The following is a 21,445-nucleotide window of genomic DNA, read 5'->3' as shown; positions in this document are numbered from 1 at the left end:
GAACCGTGTCCTTACACCTCTGTTCAGAGGAAATGGTTTTTGGTTGTCAGATGAATCACCTGACTACCCCACCGTCTTCCAGTTTATTCTCCATTTGAAATCAGCGCTACAGCAACAGATGACAGAAACAGACTTCTGAGGTTCAGGAAATGCAGTATGATATGAACTTAAGAGGAGATAGATGGTACGGTTGGATAATTCTACTCTGATCTCAAATCTAAGCAGATATGTTTTTCCAAATACTAGGCTTTCTGAACTTCCTAATTTCAAAGCAAGAAAGTAAGTTTGTTTACAAGCAAAATCATCAGTCAGTTCTCTGACTTGTGCTTCTTTGCAACTACATATAAATACGTTTTTGGACTACATGAAAAAAAAAAAAAAAACGTTTTTCATAAACATACAGGAAACTCAGTGTAGATTCAGTGATTATATGCTTGGTTTCCTGCCCTAAAAAAAAAAAGGGGGGTGGGAGCAAAAACAAAAAACACAGCTCTAGAAACTATGCTAATTAGCCTGCAAATGCCAGCACAGCCTGGGTTGACTCCCCAGTGATCTGCACACCAATAACCCAGAGCGAGTGAGTGAGCGGCCTGGAAAGCCCTGGGGAGGACAGTGAGGTTGCTGACGTTGTCAAGCCTCATAGCGAGGGTTGTTGCCAACTGGTGGGCAACCGCTTCTTATCATCAGAGAGCTGAGGGCAAAAAGAGGATGAAGCTCCCGAGAGAAAGAGCAGCATAAACACAGGCTGGAGTTTCCGGACCCAGTAATCAAATGAGAGATGAAAGAGACCAATACTATAATCCTTTACACAAGTGTAAAAAAAAGAAACCGAGGAGACAAATAGAAATCTAAGATCTATCTATTTTCTACCTAAATAGAAATCTAAGAGCACAGACAGCAGTTGTACTTTACTGGTAGCCTGTACATAAATATATACCCTTTAATAACGTCTACTATCTCACACATTGGTTAACATTTAAACTACGCACCATTCATAGACAGACCTTTTGAAAGTGGAAAGAACACTGAGATATGCAAATAAAGGCTAAAAAGTATTTAATCAGAGCTATAAATGTCAATCATTTTCTCTGCAAACGATTTAGCCATTAATTTCTGCCAAGTCTGCCAGAAAAAAATTAAAAGCAATATACCAGTCCCAAAAAAGCATGTACAGTCCAATCACTCATCATGGGGTTGTTTTTTTCTTTTACACTTATTTTGTCTACCCAAGGACTTAAAGGGAAAGTTCGTTTTTTTACAACCTGGACCTTTTTTCTGGCATTTTTTATGGTCGTATACTCACCCAGGCAAGTTTGGTGTCATTTGGAGTCCTTCGGAATATATTAGGAGTTTTTTGCGAGCCGCTTCTCCATATAATGGTAGCGCATGGGGGCACAGCGGGACACAGACAATGCAGCGTCTAAATAACACATGATTGCCGCGAAACTCATTAATTTCTTTTATGAATCACTAGATCTGCTTCCAGGACCTGTTGTCTACATCCGGGGCTGTGTGTGTAACAAATAAATCAGTTTGTAAACAAGACCTCTGAACTCATGACGTCATCTCTGTGCGCGCACTCTGTCCTCCGTTCAGTGAGCTCTTCAGCCGTATACTCTGGCTCAAAACGGTAAGGACGTCCATCTTATTCAAAGTCGTCGTCCACAACCTCAGAATTTGACAAATATTCAGACATGTTTCAAATAACTAACAGTAAACTAACAGTAGCGAACTCCAGCTGTACACAGAGCTGTGTCTGGGATGCGCGCAAAGAGATGACGTCATGCAGGTCAGAGGTCTTGTTTACAAACTGATTTATTTGTTACACACACAGCCCCGGATGTAGACAACAGGTCCTGGAAGCAGATCTAGTGATTCATAAAAGAAATGAACGAGTTTCGCGGCAATCATGTGTTATTTAGACGCTGCATCGTCTGTGTCCCGCTGTGCGCCGTTCACTACCGTTATATGGAGAAGCGGCTCGCAAAAAACTCCTAATATCTTCCGAAGGACTCCAAATGACACCAAACTTGCCTGGGTGAGTATACGACCATAAAAAATGCCAGAAATAAGGTCCAGGTTGTAAAAAAACGAACTTTCCCTTTAAAGCCCTATCCTGTTACAGTACATGCAATCGTAGCATTATGCCCTACTGAACAGATTCAGAGTATAACATTTTTTGGGGGCTGGCCAGTCAGTCGTCCAGTAAAAAAATCAAGCCGTCCATTTTCTTAAGAGTGCGTGAGTTTATAGTCTTTGTTTTGTGCACTGAGGCAAAGCCACGTTGGAATAGAAAAAGAAAACCTTTTCCAAACTGTAGCCATACATTTGGAAAAATAGCATTGTCCAAATGTCTTGTAATGTTGAAACCTTACGACTGCCCTTCGTGGGAGATAAGGGGCCTGACCCAAAGCCTGAAGAAAATAAAAAACTAAACAAACAGATGACACATGGCAGTCAGGCAGGCCAGTTCCTCCAGCACCCACCCTACACACTCATCCATCTGACTGTCACTCCACAGAACATGTTTCCAATGCTCCACAGTCCAGTATGGGTGAGCTTTACATGACTTCATCTGACACTTGGACATGGTGATGTGAGCCTTACAGTTTCTCTGGTTACATTCATCTGGACACTTAAAACTCTTCAACGGCAGAGCAGGACATTGGTGACTTTTATGCATCTTGTGCCTTAGCAGTGCTTTGACAGTGTTCTGTGATTAAATCTCTGCTTTGCAGTTAAGTTGCTTTTTGTTCCTAAATTGGTGTTTTTCCAATCCTGGTTATCAGGCCAACTGCCCTGCATGTTTTAGAACAGGGGTGTCAGCCTTCATTTCATCTATGGCCACATTGGCATTTAAGTTTGATGCCGAAGGGCTGGTTGTACAGCAACTGGCTACTTAAATGCATCTATGTTTTGTTTTTTTAATTCATATTTCATAATTGCCTTGCATTTAACTATATATAACATATATAAATGTCATTATTATTGTAGAGGTGTTGCATTTCACACCCAGCAGAGGTAATTTACTCAAGATGCATCATTGGACATGGGACTATAGTCCCTGTTACAGAGTTGTATTGTAAATACATAGTTATCTGTCCATGTTCTCACAGGGCAGATAAAATGGGGTCAAACTCAGCTTGCATTTGATATGTCTGTTTTAGATATTTCCCTGCTCTAACACGCCTAGGACAAATTAGGGAGTCATTGACAGACCAGTGCAGAACTTGGTGACAAGCTGATGGAGATCCAATCATTTTAATCAAGAACACAGAATGCAATTTATTTATCACAGCTTCAAAAACTCTCCAGACTCCCCCAACCTGATGCAAGTGCAGACAGCTCTTTAACCATTCTGATAAGGATGCAGTTGCTCAGCAGTTACTTGTCAATGTGGTTGGAATAGGGGATAAACTTCAGAACCAGAAGTAATTATTCATTCATTCATTCATTCATTCATTCATTCATTCATTCATTCATTCATTCATGCACTATTCATACACTAACACTTGGTGTCAGTTTCCCACTGTTGGGGTGGACCAGATATCATAATGTAACTTGAAAGATGCATTCTGGATCTAAAATGTACCAGCTGCTGTGTCATCTGAAAATATGAAAACCCAATAATTGCCCATTTGGGCCTTTTCAAAACGGACATATTTAATTTAAACTGAGCCAGAGGCAAAGGCAAAGTAACACTGACATCCAAATAAACTTAATTTTTAATCACAAACTTTAAAAGTATGTGATTTCCTTTGCATTTGTGAAATGTTTCCTTAAATGTTTCCTAAAATCATCTGATAAAGTATTGTTTAAAGTTTAAACCGCAGGCACCAAGTTAATTTTTTTCTCTAGGAATTGCTGTAAGGGCTTGTAATGATTTTTAAGCTCCAAGTCCCATGTATTGTCATTCTCTGCGTATTCAGCTTTGTTAATGTTAAATAACCAACAAAAATTAAAACTAAAAAAGAACAAAAATTCAAAGCAGTTTGGATAATGCTCAGCTGGAGTTTGTTGTTTTGCATGTCCATCCAACTGGTTACAGGAACAGCAGTGGCTTTAGATAAGGACAATTAGTAAATAAGAGGATGTTCCTCTCTCTCAGTTTACACAGGACATAATTTTTTGCCAGAATGAAAACTGATTAAACCTCTCAGAGGTTCCAAACTTTCTACACTCACAATAATTACATGCAGCACCAGGTTGTTTCATCCTGACCTTAATGATCAGGAGAATAATGTTTAGAACTATACAAGCATGAAAATGGAAAAGAAAAGCATGAAAATGGGAGAAAAAAAAAAAAAAAAAAGGAGACAGACATACATAATTGTACGGAAAATGAAAAGACTCCTCTCCCCCAGAATTTAACCGTTCCAACCGACTTTCATCATTGTGAGAGATATCTTAGCAGAAGCAAAAGCTTATGTAGTCTAAAAAGGAAACCAATTATACTGAAACTTGTTCCTGTTAACTTTTAATGATTTGGAAATTCTGTTGTTTTTCTCAAAATCATTACTACACCATAAAATAGTCATTTCCCATTATCTCATACAGCTTATGAATAAAACCCATCAAAGTAAATCAAATCTTAATCAAGCATCTATGAACCTAGGAGGCCAAATGTCAACCGACACGTCAGTAACAAGCCCACTCGGGTAAGACACTTTCAATGTCATTGCATCTTCATGCAATGAAACTCAAGTTTTAAAGTTACTGCTGTGAATCTTTTTTGTTTCTTATTTATTTGGTACAAAAGGTATTTTGAGAGACGAGTTGTTGTATCAGGTAGAACTAATCTAAACATTCATGTACAAACTACAGATAAAGCACATTGTTTTTACTTGAAAGATAAATAGTCTATTTATGCCGTTATGATGTGGCTAAGACTGGGCGATAAATTGGTTAAGTTTTTTTATCAACCCGGTACGTTGTGGTCGTGAGCGCACGTTCAACACAGACATTAACTTGGCTGTGTTGAACGTGCGCTCTCTTTTAAACAAAACCTTTATTTTAAATGATCTTATTGTACATCATAAACTTGATGGTATTCTTTTAACAGAGACATGGCTTGGCACGGACGCTGCATTTTCCCTCATCCAGGCTTCTCCACCAAATTTTAATTTTTTATTTACCACACGGGGTGTTAGAAAGGGAGGCGGCACAGCTTCAATTTTTAAAAACATATTAGCTACAAAGGAGGTCTCTTTTAACAACCACTCCTCATTTGAACACCTTGCCTTTGTTTTTAGCAGTCCTCCTATTCTTTGTTTAACTGTTTATAGACCACCCCATCACTCCACTGTTTTTATCAGTGAATTTTCAGAGCTTTTATCAGTCATACATACCACTTACAACAGAATTTTAATAACTGGTGATTTTAATCTACACATTGACAATACCTCCGACCCACTGTCGAGAGATTTTTTAAACCTTTTAAACTGCATGGATTTTACCCAACATGTCACACAGCCGACTCACAACAGAGGACACACCCTGGACCTGGTCATAACCTATGGCCTGTCCACCGGTGTGTCCTCTGTTGTCGACCTGGCTGTGTCTGACCATTACTGCGTGTTTTTTAACATCACCAGTCTTAATCATCAGGAAGCCTCGATGAGAACGGTGAGGAAACGCTACCTAACTTCTGAAGTGGCTGCAAATTTTATTGAGATTTTAGAGAGCACTCCTGCTGATGTTTTACCTGCATCATGTGATTTTATTGTTGATAATTTTAACAGGAAACTGGAATCTACGCTGAACTCAGTTGCTCCACTTTTAACAAAAACCATAAAAACTAAGCCTACACCCCCATGGAGAACTGAGGAAGTCAAAAAATCAAAAAGAAAATGCAGGAGTGCTGAGAGAAGGTGGAGAAAAAGTAAACTTACAATACATTATCAAATATTTCGTGAACAACTCAAATCCTACAATAAAACCGTCAAACAGGCAAGGATAGCTCATTTCTCAAAACTCATTACAGACAATAAAAACAATCCTCGATTTCTTTTCTCCACCTTCGATCTTTTAACAAATGTACATTTTAAGAATTCCTCACAACCACCAACAGACAATCTTTGTGAGGATTTTGCAGACCACTTTGGAAGTAAAATTGACAACATTAGGTCCAGTCTTTTACCACATCAAAATGTCATTTTTAACACATCTGGACAGTTGCTTTTATCCGAGGAAACACTGGAGAGCTTTGCCCTGGTTGATGCGAGGACCCTTGGTCGAGTTTTCTCCCAGGTAAACCCAACAACCTGCCTTTTAGATCCTATTCCCACATCACTTTTAAAGACATTTTATGAATTCTTTGAGGAACATATTTTAAATATAGTAAATTACTCTCTTCAGACGGGTGTCTTCCCTGCCGCCTTTAAAATGGCGGTGGTGAAGCCCCTTCTGAAGAAGAGCAATTTAGATCACAGCATTTTTAATAACTACAGACCTGTATCCAACTTACCCTTTTTAAGTAAGATTTTAGAAAAGCTGGTTTTTAACCAAGTAAATTATTTTTTAATAAGAAACAATATTTCAGAGAAATTTCAGTCTGGCTTTAGGATGAACCACAGCACCGAGACAGCCCTTTTAAAGATTTTAAATGACATCAGGTGCAATTTAGATAACCGCAAACTGACAGTCTTGGTTCTACTGGATCTTAGTGCCGCCTTCGATACAGTAGACCATCACATTTTATTAAACAGACTGAAGCACCTGGTGGGCCTCTCTGGTACTGTTTTTAGCTGGTTCCGCTCCTATCTCACAGATCGATCTTTCTTTGTAAGTTTGGATACATGTTCCTCCAGAATGCATAAAATTAAGTGTGGGGTCCCCCAAGGGTCAATTTTAGGTCCGCTTCTTTTTAACCTTTACATGCTTCCCTTGGGGGACGTCATCAGGAGACACGGCATCAGCTTCCACAGCTACGCTGACGACACACAGCTGTACATCGCTGTGTCTCCTGATGACACAGGGCCACTTGATGCCCTTTTTAACTGTATTTTAGATATTAAGTCATGGATGGCAGATAATTTCCTACAGCTCAACCAGGACAAAACAGAAGTTTTAGTTATTGGTCCTGAAGGCCAGAGAGAGAAACTTTTACCAAAACTACAAGATTTTAAACCTTCGAAATGTGTAAAGAACCTGGGTGTTATTTTTGACTCTGAGCTCACTTTTATTCCACACATAAAGAATATTACGAAGATAGGTTTTTACCATCTTAAGAATATAGCCAGAGTCCGCCCGTTTCTCTCTCAGGCCAGCACGGAGGTGCTGATGCATGCTTTTATCTCATGTCGTTTAGATTATTGTAATGCCCTGCTCTCTGGTCTTCCTAAAAAGAGTATTAAGAACCTACAACTATTACAGAATTCAGCCGCTCGCGTGCTGACGAGGACCAGAGGGCGGGAGCACATTACACCTGTTTTAAAATCGCTGCATTGGCTCCCCGTCCGCTTCAGGATTGATTTTAAGGTTCTTTTACTGGTTTTTAAATGTCTTAACGGTCTTGGGCCATCTTATTTATCTGATCTGCTTTTACTGTATCAACCCTCACGGACCCTGAGGTCCTCTGGCACCGGCCTCTTAACCATTCCCCGAACCGCGACCAAAACCCACGGTGAGGCTGCATTCAGCCATTATGGCCCTTATTTATGGAACAGCCTGCCAGAGAACCTCAGGACCGCAGAGAACGTTGATACTTTTAAAAGGAGGCTCAAGACACACCTTTTTAGCTTGGCTTTTATCTGACCTTTAATCCATTTGAGTGACTTTGTATTTTATGTTATTTATTATTCATCTTAAGTTTTGTATAGATTTTTCTAAAATTTTATACTTTTTAGGCATTTTTTACTTTCTCTTAATCTTTTAGTTTTTAGCTCCAGTGTTTCCTCAGGGGGGTCGTCCACACTGGGAGGTGTGCCTGCTCCGCCCATGGGGGTGTCGTCATGGGGGTCCCTCAGGCCTGGGTAGCTGGGGGAGGGACTCCACCTTCTGTGTGGGGTCTGTCCTGGTCTGTCCGGGTTGGGGGGGTCTCTGTGGCGATGCTCCTTGTGGTCGTGGCCGGTGGAGCCTCTCGGTGTGGACGGCCACCCATAGGTAGTGTTTTCCTCACCTGGATCGTTAGTGCTAAGCCATGTCACCAGTCCACTTATTGTGTGTGTGTGTGTGTGTGTGTGTGTGGGCGTGTGAGTGTATGCACATGTGTATGAGTGGGAGTGAGGGTGTGTGTATGCGTGGGGGGTGGGGTCGTATGGGATGTTTTAAACTGTACTTTTGATTGTTATTTTATCTCTGTATGTAAAGCACCATGAGTTGCACTTACACTGCATGAGTTGGTGCTATATAAATAAATAAAGTTTAAAGTTTAAAGTTTAATAATTTTCAGTGATGTTTTTGAAGAATGAAAAATGATTTTCACATTAATCTTAGCCACCAATGCCTCCACGTGTTTCCTTAGTTTCATAACTGGAAGTTCTACAAATACATTGCTTTCCGTATTACCACAAATTTAAGCATGGGCATAGATTAGAAGCTGCAATCGTGTGCAATCAATCTGATATCAACAATGCCCTTTTTACACAAACATCCTCATATCAAAGTTGTGGAAACCCGGGCTGACTCAATAAGATGATAACCAGCGCTGGAGTTTATCTATGCGGGCAACTGGTTTCCCTCACACTTCTCTTATTCTTGACATTAGCCTGGGTTATAAACAACTGAAGCATTTTAAACCATCAAGTCTTTTGTTATGTAATGTGATTAAAAATACAAAAATGCATACAAAATTAAACTCTTGCTACTAACATCCATTAAGATTTTCCTTTAGGGTATCTTTCAGATACCCTATTTCTGAATTGTAAAGGTAATAAATAAATATGCCAACTGGGTGGAAAATCCCCTTGTCCTGATTGTTGAACAAATGCCAGAAATCCCTTTTAAAACACAGAAAAAAATCCTGTTGTGTTAAATATGAGAAGGGCACCTCAATCAACATCTCCATCAGAAAATGCAGCGTTACCAATTACATGCAAGACATTTAGTAAATAAGTGGTGTAAAACAGTGACTTATAGGTTATATAAAAAGGTAAACAAAGGGCTAGGGCTGAAACGATTCCTCGAATAATTCGAGTAATTTCGATTACAACAAATGATCGAGGAATTTTCTCTGCCTCGAGGAATGTTTAATTTTGCAGCTCAAAGCAGGTATTTTGCCCGGACTACATTTAATGCGGCACAACGCGCTGATGCCGCGCACGTAAAGGTAGAAGAAAGAGGCGGCGGATATGTTTGGTTTTTGTAACATGCCATGCTCAGGCATAGATATATATATTATATATATATTATATATCTATGTGCTCAGGCAGTCTGCAATGGCCCAGACGGGAGACACGTGTAGTTCAGTGCTTAACTTTTATTTTCAATCCACGCTATATTCTTCTGGTCCGTTCCCCTATATGTTCCCCCTCTAACCCGGTACATACATAGGTTCCTCTAAACATCTGTTCCTGCTACAGTTTTAACTAAAAGAAAAGGCAGAAAATGTCAGAAAAATAAAAACGTAATAAAGCTAACTGGGTAGTTTTCAATTTTAGCTCTGTAGTCATTCAAGGATAAAACATCAAGCAGCACTGCTGCCTAATGTGCTCCAATACAGCAGGTCTTATATTATAAGAATTAGGGCTGTTCGATTAATCGATTTTAAATCGTAATCGCGATTATGTAATTAGAACGATGTTAAAACGTGAAACTCGTAAAATCGATTTTTCAATTTTTTTTTTTACCTTGTCTGCACACATATTAATGATTGATACCATATTAATGATTGATGGAAATACCTCTCAATACCTGTGACAAGTGCCCCATCGGAGAGGCTCTTTAGTGTAGGAGGGGCGTTGTAACATGCCACTGGGCATCCCTCAAGCCAGATGCCGTAGACCGGCTCGTGTTCCTTGCAAAAAACTTGCAAATGTGAATAGCAAATGTAATGACTGACATTACACACCTCTACCTCCTTCATGGGTTGCATTATTATTTAGGATGCAAAGACCCAGTTTAGTTTAATTAGAAAATGTCTTGTTTTATTTAATTGGAAATATAACTTACTGTATGTTTGCAAGTGCTGATTTGCTGATTTTTTTTTTCCAGAGATAAAACTTTATATTTTATTATATTTTTTAAAACTTTTTTTCAACTTATTTTACAGAGTTTTGCACTTTATTCATTCATTTTTGGTTTAATAAGAGCAAAGTTTGCACTTAAAGCCCAATGGGGCAAATGTTCAATAAAAAAACAGCATATTTGAAATCATTTCTTTTCCTTTTGTGAATTCACAAAATAATTGTAATCGAAAATCGGATTTTGAGAGAAAAAAATCGAGATTTTATTTTTGGGCAAAATCGAACAGCCCTAATAGGAATATAGGAATTATATTTTGAACACTGCCAAAACTCAAAATCTTATACTTTAACTTAAAACATAACTAGAACTTAAAATGTGCTTGACACAAATGAAAGTTCAATTGAAACACGTGGGGAAAACACCTAACCTTTTAAGTTATGTGTGTTATCAGGTGTAATGGCATGTTTAGGTTAGAAATAAGAACATTTCTTGGTAAGATCCTTAGTTTTTTGAGTGAAGGCAGTGAATTTGGTCGACTGGTGTAAGTTCAGGGTTTTTAAATGCACATCCATGAACCTACTGTATTATATAATTTAGTCTTAGTGATGTCAATTAACATCTAACATCTTATGTATATTTATAATTGCTCTTTAACTAAACAAAAATATGTTTTATCCGATTACTCAATTAATCAATGGAATTTTCAGTAGAATACTCGATTACTAAAATATTCGATAGCTGCAGCCCTACAAAGGGCTGTGAACTCATCTTCATGACCTGCAGTTAAATCTCCAGCAATACCACACTGAGAGGCCTAGGAAGGAAGGAAGGAAGGAAGGAAGAAAGGGAAGAAGAAAGGGAAAAATGAGTCAGATGCTAAAGGGAGAGTGATGATGACAAAGACAGTGATGAGTGAAAGAGATTCTTTAGGCTGTAAACCATAACTACAGAAATAGGGACAATAATTTATCCTGAGGGTGTAATGTGAACATAAATACTGCCATATATGAGGTAGTGTCACTGCTTACGCCTTTTCTGCTGAACATCTCCATGTTAAAGTTGTCGATAATGTGTCATAATGTTATACAGTAGCATCATACCCTGCAAATATGTGATAAAAACCTTTCTGGTACTCATCAGCACAAAACTTCTTTGAAAGGACAAAGGATAAGAAATTCAACAAATTAATCAACATTTGAAAAGTTTTACAGAGCCCACATCTACTTAAAGTTTATGCAGAAAGTGATAATTAAGAAATGTCAATTACATTTATCATAAGAAACTGATACATATCTTAGTTGATTCATTATTTTTAGATCTTACAACAGAATGATGAATATTTATTCTTTTCACACAAAAACAGAGGGTGTTAATCTGCAGGAGACTCAACAGATAAATACTTTTAAATGTAGGTCACTATTTAAATTCACTAGACACTTTTTGTAGCCACTTTTTAAGCCTATGGGATTGTGTGATGAATAACAATAATTTTGGAAGGACATCTCCTTCAAAAAGGACGTGAACAAGGACATCTCCTTAAAAAAGAGGTGATGCCATGAAAAAGTTGAAAAGTGAGATACTATATTGTTACGAGAAGCAATCTACCCATTATCACATAATATAAATTACTGCACTTGATGGAGCAGGTCAAGGGTTCAAACTAGAGTATCATTAAACAAAATTATAGGCAAATGACATTTAGCTGAAGTTTTCAAAGGCAAACAGAACAATTATTAATCATATAACCACATTCAGGAAGCTGGTGTGCATTTTAGGCCCATAGAAGATTAAAAAAAGCAACTGATTTACAGTTATTTACAGCAGGTGCGCCACCTTTGACCTTAGCTGTCTGCTGTCTGTTAACTGTTCACACACTAAATGATCGAAGGCCTTATTATTATATTTGAATACACATGCCAACATCAACAAAAACTATACTTCCAGTAAAAATAGCAAATAAGGTCAACATGGTACAATCCATACATTTGTTTTTCCAAGAAAGGGATATTTCAAAACTACAGTGAGACTATTTCAATGATCAAGCATGTTCAGACATTACACATGACTCATTCACATTTTCACTTTTTAATTGCCTTTTAAAAAGATAATAGACTGAGGGGAAATTCACATGACTGGATCTACCAAAAGATCAATTACGAGAGTTATACCCAGTCCATTAATGTCCTTAGTTATCTTTCAATAATACTAGGTACTAGGTGTTAAAGAGAAATGGATTTAGCAATTACAGGAGGCGTTGTGACCTTTGCTCAGTGGCTGTAAATGTTTCTAGAGACTGGGATCACGGTCATGAAACAATATCTCATAAACCTATGTTGAATGCATACATGTTTCTTTACAGTTCAAATTAGTGCATTGTTTGCATTATTCCTTAGGTTTTGCTTCTTTTTTTTCAAACCATAGTGAACCACATTGAATGAATCGATATTTATTATTAAAAAAATAAACCACACAAGGAAATTCCCATTTAAGAAGTCAAACTAACTGCATTCAATGACAATGATGGTTCTCGTTTTTGTTTCTTTTTAGAAAACCCTCTTGCTGACTTGGATTTTCAGCACTGTTCATGTGCCAAAACAAATACCTTTTGAAACTTTTATCATTAGACAAACATTAGTGCTGACTGAGAAATATGCACTTACAAACCCTGTGAGAGCAGTTTGATGCTGTAGTTATCTCCTCATAAATTTGTTCTGTTTTGCAGAGATTTCCATGTTATTTGGCAAAGCTGAAAACGAAGTTAATTTCTACCACCTTGCATTCACCTCACTTGCACCTTCTGGTGTACGGTATGTCCTCACCGTTAGCAGCAGGGCTAGTTTAATCAGTCACCCATACAGGTTGAAACAGATTTACTGCAGGGTTATAGGCAATTTAGCAACCAGACCAGTAATGTTGGCCTGACATGTTTCAAAAGATCCCTGCTGAAAGCTTTATAATGTTAAGACTTGCTGCTAATTGTGAAAACAATAACCATTTAGTTCAATTTTGTGACCAACATCTGAGACAAATTGGGTAAACTCTAAAAAATAGGAGCACTCGTGAAACTTGGCAACATGCACCTGCCACATTATTTTCTTAACTGTCATGCATATGGTAAAACACTGAAAAATTGTGAGGAAGGGCATTTGTATGAGCATGTCTGTCATCTGTCAGTGAGTGAGAAGGAGGGCAATTACAAGGCACTTATAATCCTGAAACATTATCAAAAAAGCCACAAGACATGCATCTCTTCTGGCAGCAGTATCTCAAATTTGGCATTTTCATACTCAGTATGAACAAAGAGGCTGAAGAGACTCTTGAATTGAACTGATCATAGACTTAAATATTGTTTGACAGATGATCAGCAACATCACACCATTGGTTTTCTGAAGAGCAGTTTTCACATCTATTTTTTCTTGTAATGCTTGAAAGTGAAAGTTGTCGGTCCAGTGAATGAGGCCCAAATGGCTTTTCTCAGCAATTTGTAGGAAAGATTAAAAAAGAGATTAATTAGATTAATTAATTACAGATCTTAATTAATTCATCTATTTTTTTTTAATCGCTTGACAGCACTAAATAAACAGTGGTCATTGGAAGTGAATTAAAAACACACGTTATGAAAGAATTCTGAACAATATCAGTTCTTGTCTTTTGATAACTGATTAAATATTTTGACCCACTTCATTTATTGACTTTATATCGCTAAAATCATGTAGAGGGATGGGCTTCAGGTTCAGTGACACTGAAGATAAGCTACAGTTCACTCTGGCCAGAGTTATTGATCAAAAGCAAGTTATGTGGTCAAAATGTATAGCCTATTGTTATAGCCAATTAAAGCGCACACGCACACGCACACGCACTAAATCATAAAAACCATGATCCAAGAAAATGAAAATTGTGGCGCTTCGACCATGAAACAAATTTGATAATTAAAGTGTTTCCAAAAAAATTAAATAAAAATCAGCAATCAAAAATTGCAATCGGTCCATATCTGCTTATGAAACTGTGAAGGAAGACATTACCCTTTAGACTTATAAACGATTAGCAGTTACCCACTCCAGTACATGAACATACTCCCGACTTGAAAGATCACCATGTTCCCAACTTTAAAAAAATCCCAGAAGACCTCTTTCCATTTCTCTATCATATATTGCCAAGAACAGTCCTTTTCCTCAAAGATTTGTTTCCAGTGAGCTGACACTGCTATGTTTATAGCAACTATGCACAACTCTGCTTACTTTCTTCCCCTAGAACCAGGTAATGAAAATGAAACTGATCTGCATATTACTATGGCACAACATTTCAAATGCTGGCTTCAATGGCACAATAAAAAGGTCAGCAGAAATGACAGCCAGCACTTATGTTTGGAGGAGACATTCCTGCTGAAGTCAGATGCTGTTAAGGGCCAATGTGAACGCAAACTTTGGTAACCGAGTAGCACGCAGTGGCTAATGGAAAGAAATATTTTTATCAGCCAAGGTAGTAACTGGCGATAATTTAAAAATTACAAATCTTCATTCTTGTCACCTCATTGAAAATATTTAAAAGTACATTTTTGAGTTCATGAAAAATCAAATCCTATTTTGGCATCACTGAAATAATTGGATAGCTTTTATGAGATATTCAGCTCCATGTCATGAGGATTGGTCACATATTAGCTTTCCCACAACTCTCTACATAGATATAACCCATATATTTCATATACACAGTGTGAATTACACTCATAAGTGTGTCTATAAAGTTTAGTGTAGTTTACTTTGAGTAGAAATGGAGGCAACAGCATTCTCTCATAATTGCCATAATAGGAAGTGGAAACACACATGTGAAAAAAAAAAAGGTGTGAGGATAATGGTTAGACGTTTATAGATTTTCACCATGTCTAATAGTTTAAAGGGACAAAAAGGTCTAATTACAGGACTTGCTGATCCCCAGAAAAACTGCTTCCAATCATTTTCTTATTTCAACAGTTTTTACTGACACTTCCTTGAAAAAAAGACAGAAAAAGAAAATAACACGCAGAAGAGTCATCAAAGTACCTAACCGTTGACAAATGTATACATATACATATGCATCCATCACAACTGAATTAGTAGCCTTCAGTTGTTTTTTTCATCTGCTCTGGAGATTGACTGACAGAAAATGATTTAGAAGAAAATGATGTAGAAACATTAGTCTTCAGTGCATTCAAAAACATAATGCACTCGCCACAAATGGAGAGAAAAATAACTAAAATGATCAAAATATATCTTCCTAGTACCTGACTTTTCCCCTTTTTTCTTGAAAGAAAAGAGATTTGTTTTTTTTTAAAGGAAAGACTCAGACGTGCTGCTGCACACAGGTTCAGTTCACCAGATGAGGGGAACAGATGGAGGCCTGTTGACTGGTGAGAACACATTCCTCACAAGCTTCATTCTTCCCATCTCATTTTTAAGCATTTGCAGACTTTATGCTCTGTGGTAAATACATTTTGACTTCTGGGTCATCTGTCACGAGACTTAAGAACAGTCAAACAATTCAAATTACTCCCTGTCTTCTGCACAAGAGCAGCATAACATTTTCCTGACATTTGACCCTTTCACTCGTACCTGTGTTTGGTATTTTACTTAGTCAATTACAGATTTTTAAAACCTCCAGCTTGTCATTTTGTTGTTGGCACGCAGTGATATGCCAATTTGTAACCATCTGCTAAACCATATGCTAAACAAAATCAAGTGCTATCATTATTTCTCCTGCCAGTGTGAAGGAAAAAAAAAAAGTCCTCTGAAAGCGTCAATCTGCAAATAAATACAGAGCATAAATCTACCGTGCTCTCAAATAGTGATCAAGTGGGCACATAAGTAATCACTGCAAAGTTGTGTCACACAGTTCAAAGAGTTCACACGAACTGAGCTTTTTATCCTTTATTCTTTCAGTGCCTATGGCTGCCTGTGTCTCTTGATTTCATTAGTATTCCTCACACCACAGTGCATCCTCACCAAGCTACGAGCTGTGCCTCATGTGCGCTTTGGCTGGCACAAAGGAAAACAGTCAATGCATGGCAAAGTCATTGAAATTATTGGATATCAGTTTGCAATTGTGTCATCAGTTTCAGTCTCAAAGGGACTGATAATGTAAAACTTATATTTTTAAAGTTCTTTCTTAACATATACAGAGAGATCAGGAAGTTCTGTAGGTATTAGATGAGTATTTATGTACCTAACCTGGATCCCCAAAGAAATGTCTCTCTTCACAAGTTATTATCCTGCTATCATCTATAGCTACCATTTAAATACTTTATGTGTATAAACAAATCTGCAAAAACTGACACTTTAAGCACCTTGCAACCCAAACGAAACTATGTACTTACTCTATTTTTGTATCTATTTACATATACCATTTAACATATTTTAAGCATTGATACATTTAAAAAAATTGACACTAAAACAAAAAAAAGATTAGTATATAACGTCATTTACTTACTTAACACTACTCAAAAGACATGATTTAACTGAAGACGGCTGTTCTTCTGATATGAGCTCATAAGACAGTTATTGTCAGTATATCTTAACCACCATTTCCCCAGAAGCACAGGAAATGGCAATTATGCCCTGATCTAATCTCTTTAAAAACAAATACAGATAAATAACAGGCAAATTAAATATTTTTATGCCCACTGAACTGGGTCAGCTAAAAGTTTCAGTGGAACATTCATGATAATCTTCCCCCTCAAGCAAATAAACTCATGAGATTCAAAGGTAGGCTGTTTTTTACTTATTTCTTTTATTTACCTGTGAACTCCTTAATGGGTCATAGAGGAAGTAACATGCAGTGTTTATGCATGTAATCTGCATCCATTTATAAACCAAGACACGCTGGATTATGTGCTTGGTTCTGGATTACACGGGAAGCCAGACTTCCTGTGCCTGCAGTGTGGATAGGGTGAGGTATGCGTGTCGCTAGCCTGTCAGGTGGCTTACTTAAGTGGACTTCACCCTTGTGAGAGCTGGTGGAACTTGTTTTTCAAACTATGAAAAACACGGAAAAAAGATACCTTGGTAGCTTAACGCCTAATCCAAAAACTACAGCAATTTATTACCTGCTGAGGGGATTGTGTTATATTTAAACAAATGCACTTTATCAAGGACTGGAAAAGTAAATGGAGAGTCCCTTTTAATTTAGAGTCAGCGGCCACTTGTTCTTTTACATATGTAATGGCATTTCCAAGTCAGTGTCATACTTTTAGTCATCTACACCCTCAGTCCCACATCAGGCGGAAGAGCCACATTCCGACTTTGGGTTTTTTTGCTCCGTCGCCAGCACAACTTCAAGTCACGTTTTCAGAGGCAGAGCGCTTTCGCATACTGCCTGTTTGAACTGGATTCATGAGATAACAACTTTGCCTACAAGTTTTGAGATCACATGAGAATCTTGCTCATATTCTGCTGGTCATTTTGGGCCATCTCTTGTTCTTTGTGCTTTAATCCTTATAAAAAAGAATGGGTGGCGCTTAATAGGGATGGGCGGTATGGACTAAAAAATGTATCACGATAATTTCTGGCATTTATCCCGATAACGATAAAAATGACAATAAAAAAAATACCAATTCAACTCCACCTTTTTAACTATAAATCTATCACCACATTTAGTCTTTGGAGCCCCCAAAACACTGCTCTAAAAGAATACTAAATACTACTAAACTACACCAATTAAATTGAATTAATAAAAACCAATTAAATTAGTACACCTGTACTGCAAAACTGTAATGACTCAAATGAAACAAGTTTGAAATGTAAGAACAGATTCAACATTTATTCAAACTGTATGGCTTAAACAGTGGGATAACAGTGCAAACAGCAAAAGTACCATTGTCCTTCAAGTTTTCTTAGCTTATAAAATCACAAAGTAGAAAAAAATACAACCTGATAAATAAAGAAACAGTATTGCCATTCTTTGCACTCACTGTTTTATTGCAGAATCTGCATAAAATAGATGATGTTTGCTCCTCGTCACTCTTTTTAAATCCAAACCAGTTCCAGAGCTGGAGCCTCGTTTAACAACGAGCTCCTCGCTCTCAGATCCGCCTTCCGCCATGTTTGTTACACAAAAACGTCATCAACGGGAATTTATCGTTTTTACCGCGTGATGACAAATTCTTACCGTGGGGAATTTTTTTGACGGTATATCGTGAACGGTAAAATATCACCCATTCCTAGCGCTAAATAACTTGAACTTTTTGACTTCTAAAATGAACCTCTTCTTGTACATGGCTGACATGTATTTTGAAACACAGCTTGCAGACAGACTCTCCAGGCTGACATGTATGAGTCAGAGCTAGGGAGAGCCCACTTGGGTTTTACTTTGACAACTGACCACATTTTCTATGTATGTCGTGCACATGACTTACTGCTAGCTCAGCCCTGTGTAAATTGACGAGACTTTGCCGCTGCTGAAGAGTAACACAGATTCAGCACGTATCTTCTGCGGTGCAAAGCAGGTGGTTGCATCTAAGCCCCACACTCTCATTGTGGTGGTGTTTAGATTGAATGGTGTTTTGCAAATGAGTGTAATTCTTATGAAATGTGGTTCCCTGAGAATTCCCTTATGAATGTAACTCTCCTATAATGTCATCCTGTTAAACTTCTCTTCAAAGCAAAAGGAGAAGATGGATGGACAAGTAATTCATCAGTTACAAAGGCAAATCCGTTGTAAATGTGTGCACAACATGTGAGAGTTTGCACTTTCCTACTTTCTATTCTATAGGCGTTTCCTTTTTTTAAAGATTTTGTGTCACTGGCAGCCTTTACTATTCAGAGTAGACAGACATTTGAGCGTATTGAGTTGGATAAAGATATGATGAAGATATGTTTTTAGACGAAACAATAAATGTAAAAGAAAAGCTTAAAAATGTTATGGCTTAAAATCAATAGTGGTATAAAAACAGTTGTGAATTAAAAAAAAAATAAAAATATGCATGAACACAGATTTGACTCTTTCGCAGCATAATAAAGATGTGTGACATTTTCACCTCATTTGCTAGAAAGGTCACGTACCTTTCAGCTCGATACTCGGAGCTTCAACACTAATGGCTGTAACTACAGCGCTCAACAGAAACCGTAATGAAGTGAAGCAGAAGTATCGCAAAACATCATGTTAGAGAGAACACGTGATGCATCCATAAATCTCTAATACTTCATAAATATTTCAACAATACAAAGATTAGATCTTTGCATTGTGTGAAATATGTTTTCCTGCAACCTTTTCTGTCAAACTAAAGTATTCAGTCTACAAACACAACAGACTTTCCATATTCATTATCAATTCTACTTTCCATCGTCGTTCACATCTTAATAACATCTAATAGATTTATCAAACCAACGTTCTGTCACCATCAATTACATTGTAAAATCTGAAGCTCACTATCTAAATGTCTCCATTGTCTTAACATGAACTCGTTTCCTGCTGTCAATCATCACCATTTGAGTGAAATTCTTATTATTATTTTTTCAAGTTTTTGTGTGAGAACATTTTCAAAGTATGCACTAGACTCAAAATGCTATTTAAAAAGGAAAAGGGAATGCCTCCAAACAGCTCATCTTGCATGATCAACTAAAAATGTGTAAATGTGAAGTTAACAAAGAGCACATTTGTCTGTGAACACTGCAACCCATGTGAACAATTATTGGTTTAACGATACAATATTTCTTCTTGAATTAATTTCTAAAGTTGAAAATAGAACCAGCAGAAGCATTATTCTTTTAAAGGAGAGGAATCACTTACTCTCTGGTCCAAGCATGCCATAATTTATCAGTTTTCTGGGTTGAACACTTGAAACCTAAAACTGTTGTTTTTTTTTTTTTGTTTGATTAACTGGTAGATAATGAAGGGTATTCTCCCTATTTTTTGGCTTTGAATAATAATACATTCTGCATTTACTGTACATAAAGAATACTGTCCTGTATTCTGTTGATTGTAAAAAATGTGTTAAAGTGACAACATATTATCCACACCCTGTGAAGGATTAAGAATTCCCTTCTTTAACTTAAAAAAAAGGCGTGTTGTTAATGGATAATCAGCTTAATGACTCAAGGGTAGTCTGAGTCATAAACACAAATATGGAGTAAGTCAAAGTCAACTATGAATAACAGAGGGTTTAGTGCAAAGTAACCCCCTGTGCGACAAAAACCTGACTCAAAGAAAGGAAAGACATGTCTAACAAGTTCCCTTTTTTGTGGTAGAAAAGTTTCACTAGCAGCCTGCATCGCACATTCACCCCCACAAGGGAGTAAGAACTAAAGCTGGCCGTTCACCTGGTTGAGGGTAAACCTGGTTCACCTGGCTGTAGGTCACCTGTGCAGGTGACACACGCTCAAAGGAACTTTATTAACCACTACATGAATGAAAGCGAGGTTAAGAGACACACTTTTGATAAACTGCTTCCATTCTGTGTTGAAGTGTGAATAAAACTTGCCAATTTATAGCGATCAAGCGAAGAAAATAACATTATTATTATTGTTATTTTGACTTTGAACCACAAAAGTTAACAGGCTGGTGTCAGCTGGTGTGCGTCAAGGCTGATTTATGGTTCCGCGGCGTTGCGCAACGTACGCGCACCGTACGTTGAGCGTCGCCGCGTATCCTACGCCGTATTACGCGTCGATTTAACGCAGAGCCATAATTCAGGCTTCAGCCACCTAGCTCTAAAGTTAGCTCCCGAAAACCCCCTAACAAATCGCTTTCTCTCACCAAAAAGCGACCTCTGTTATTCTTATTTCAACAACAGCATAGTTTATTCTGCAACTTGTTAAATAAAAAGTTGTTGGGGGGGTTTAACAGCTTGCAAAAAGACAAGGGAGAAAAAGTATGAGGAACCCCCTGCAGTAAGAAAGCTTTGGCCGGTCAGCAAAGTGGAAAGAAGTTTGAAACGAAGTAAAACTACATACCCGACGGGAGCGCTGGTTGTCCTGTGACTTTTTGCAGAGTGTTGCGGCTCGGTTGTAGTCCAGATATAAACGGGAAAGCGGCGTTTAGTCCCTCAGAAACGCGGTGTTGTGGTCGCAGACAGCGCCAGCGGCTGGAAACTGACCCGAGCCTGGAACAACAACATGGCAGCGCCGCGCTGCGTTCACGGCCCGCCCGGACACCGCAGCGCCGCGTGCCAGGCGCGTTTAGGACAATCAGCAAAATGCGCAGGAAGGAACCACATTTATATTATCGTTTTAATGAAAATCAGAGGTGTCAAAAGTATTCACATTCATTACTCAGGTAGAAGTATAGATAGATAGAGTTTAAAAATACTCCTGTAGAAGTTGAAGTTGAGAAGTTTCAACTTAAGTTTTTTACT

General features: G+C 37.9%; 1 protein-coding gene across 1 annotated transcript in view; it reads right to left on the bottom strand.

Annotated features, from left to right (window-relative positions):
- The window catches only part of plekhf2 (pleckstrin homology domain containing, family F (with FYVE domain) member 2), a 32,394-nt gene extending 11,164 nt beyond the window's left edge, over window positions 1–21,230 (bottom strand). The window contains exon 1 of the mRNA XM_061717357.1: window positions 21,045–21,230. The gene's annotated coding sequence lies outside the window, so the exon portion shown is untranslated. The remainder of the gene's footprint in view (window positions 1–21,044) is intronic.
- Between the last annotated feature and the right edge of the window lie 215 nt (window positions 21,231–21,445).

The sequence above is a fragment of the Cololabis saira genome, chromosome 3 (assembly GCF_033807715.1).
Source record: "Cololabis saira isolate AMF1-May2022 chromosome 3, fColSai1.1, whole genome shotgun sequence".
NCBI lineage: Eukaryota > Metazoa > Chordata > Actinopteri > Beloniformes > Belonidae > Cololabis > Cololabis saira.
The sequence above is the reverse complement of the archived record's forward strand: the minus strand, read 5'-3'. Positions and strand labels throughout refer to the sequence as shown.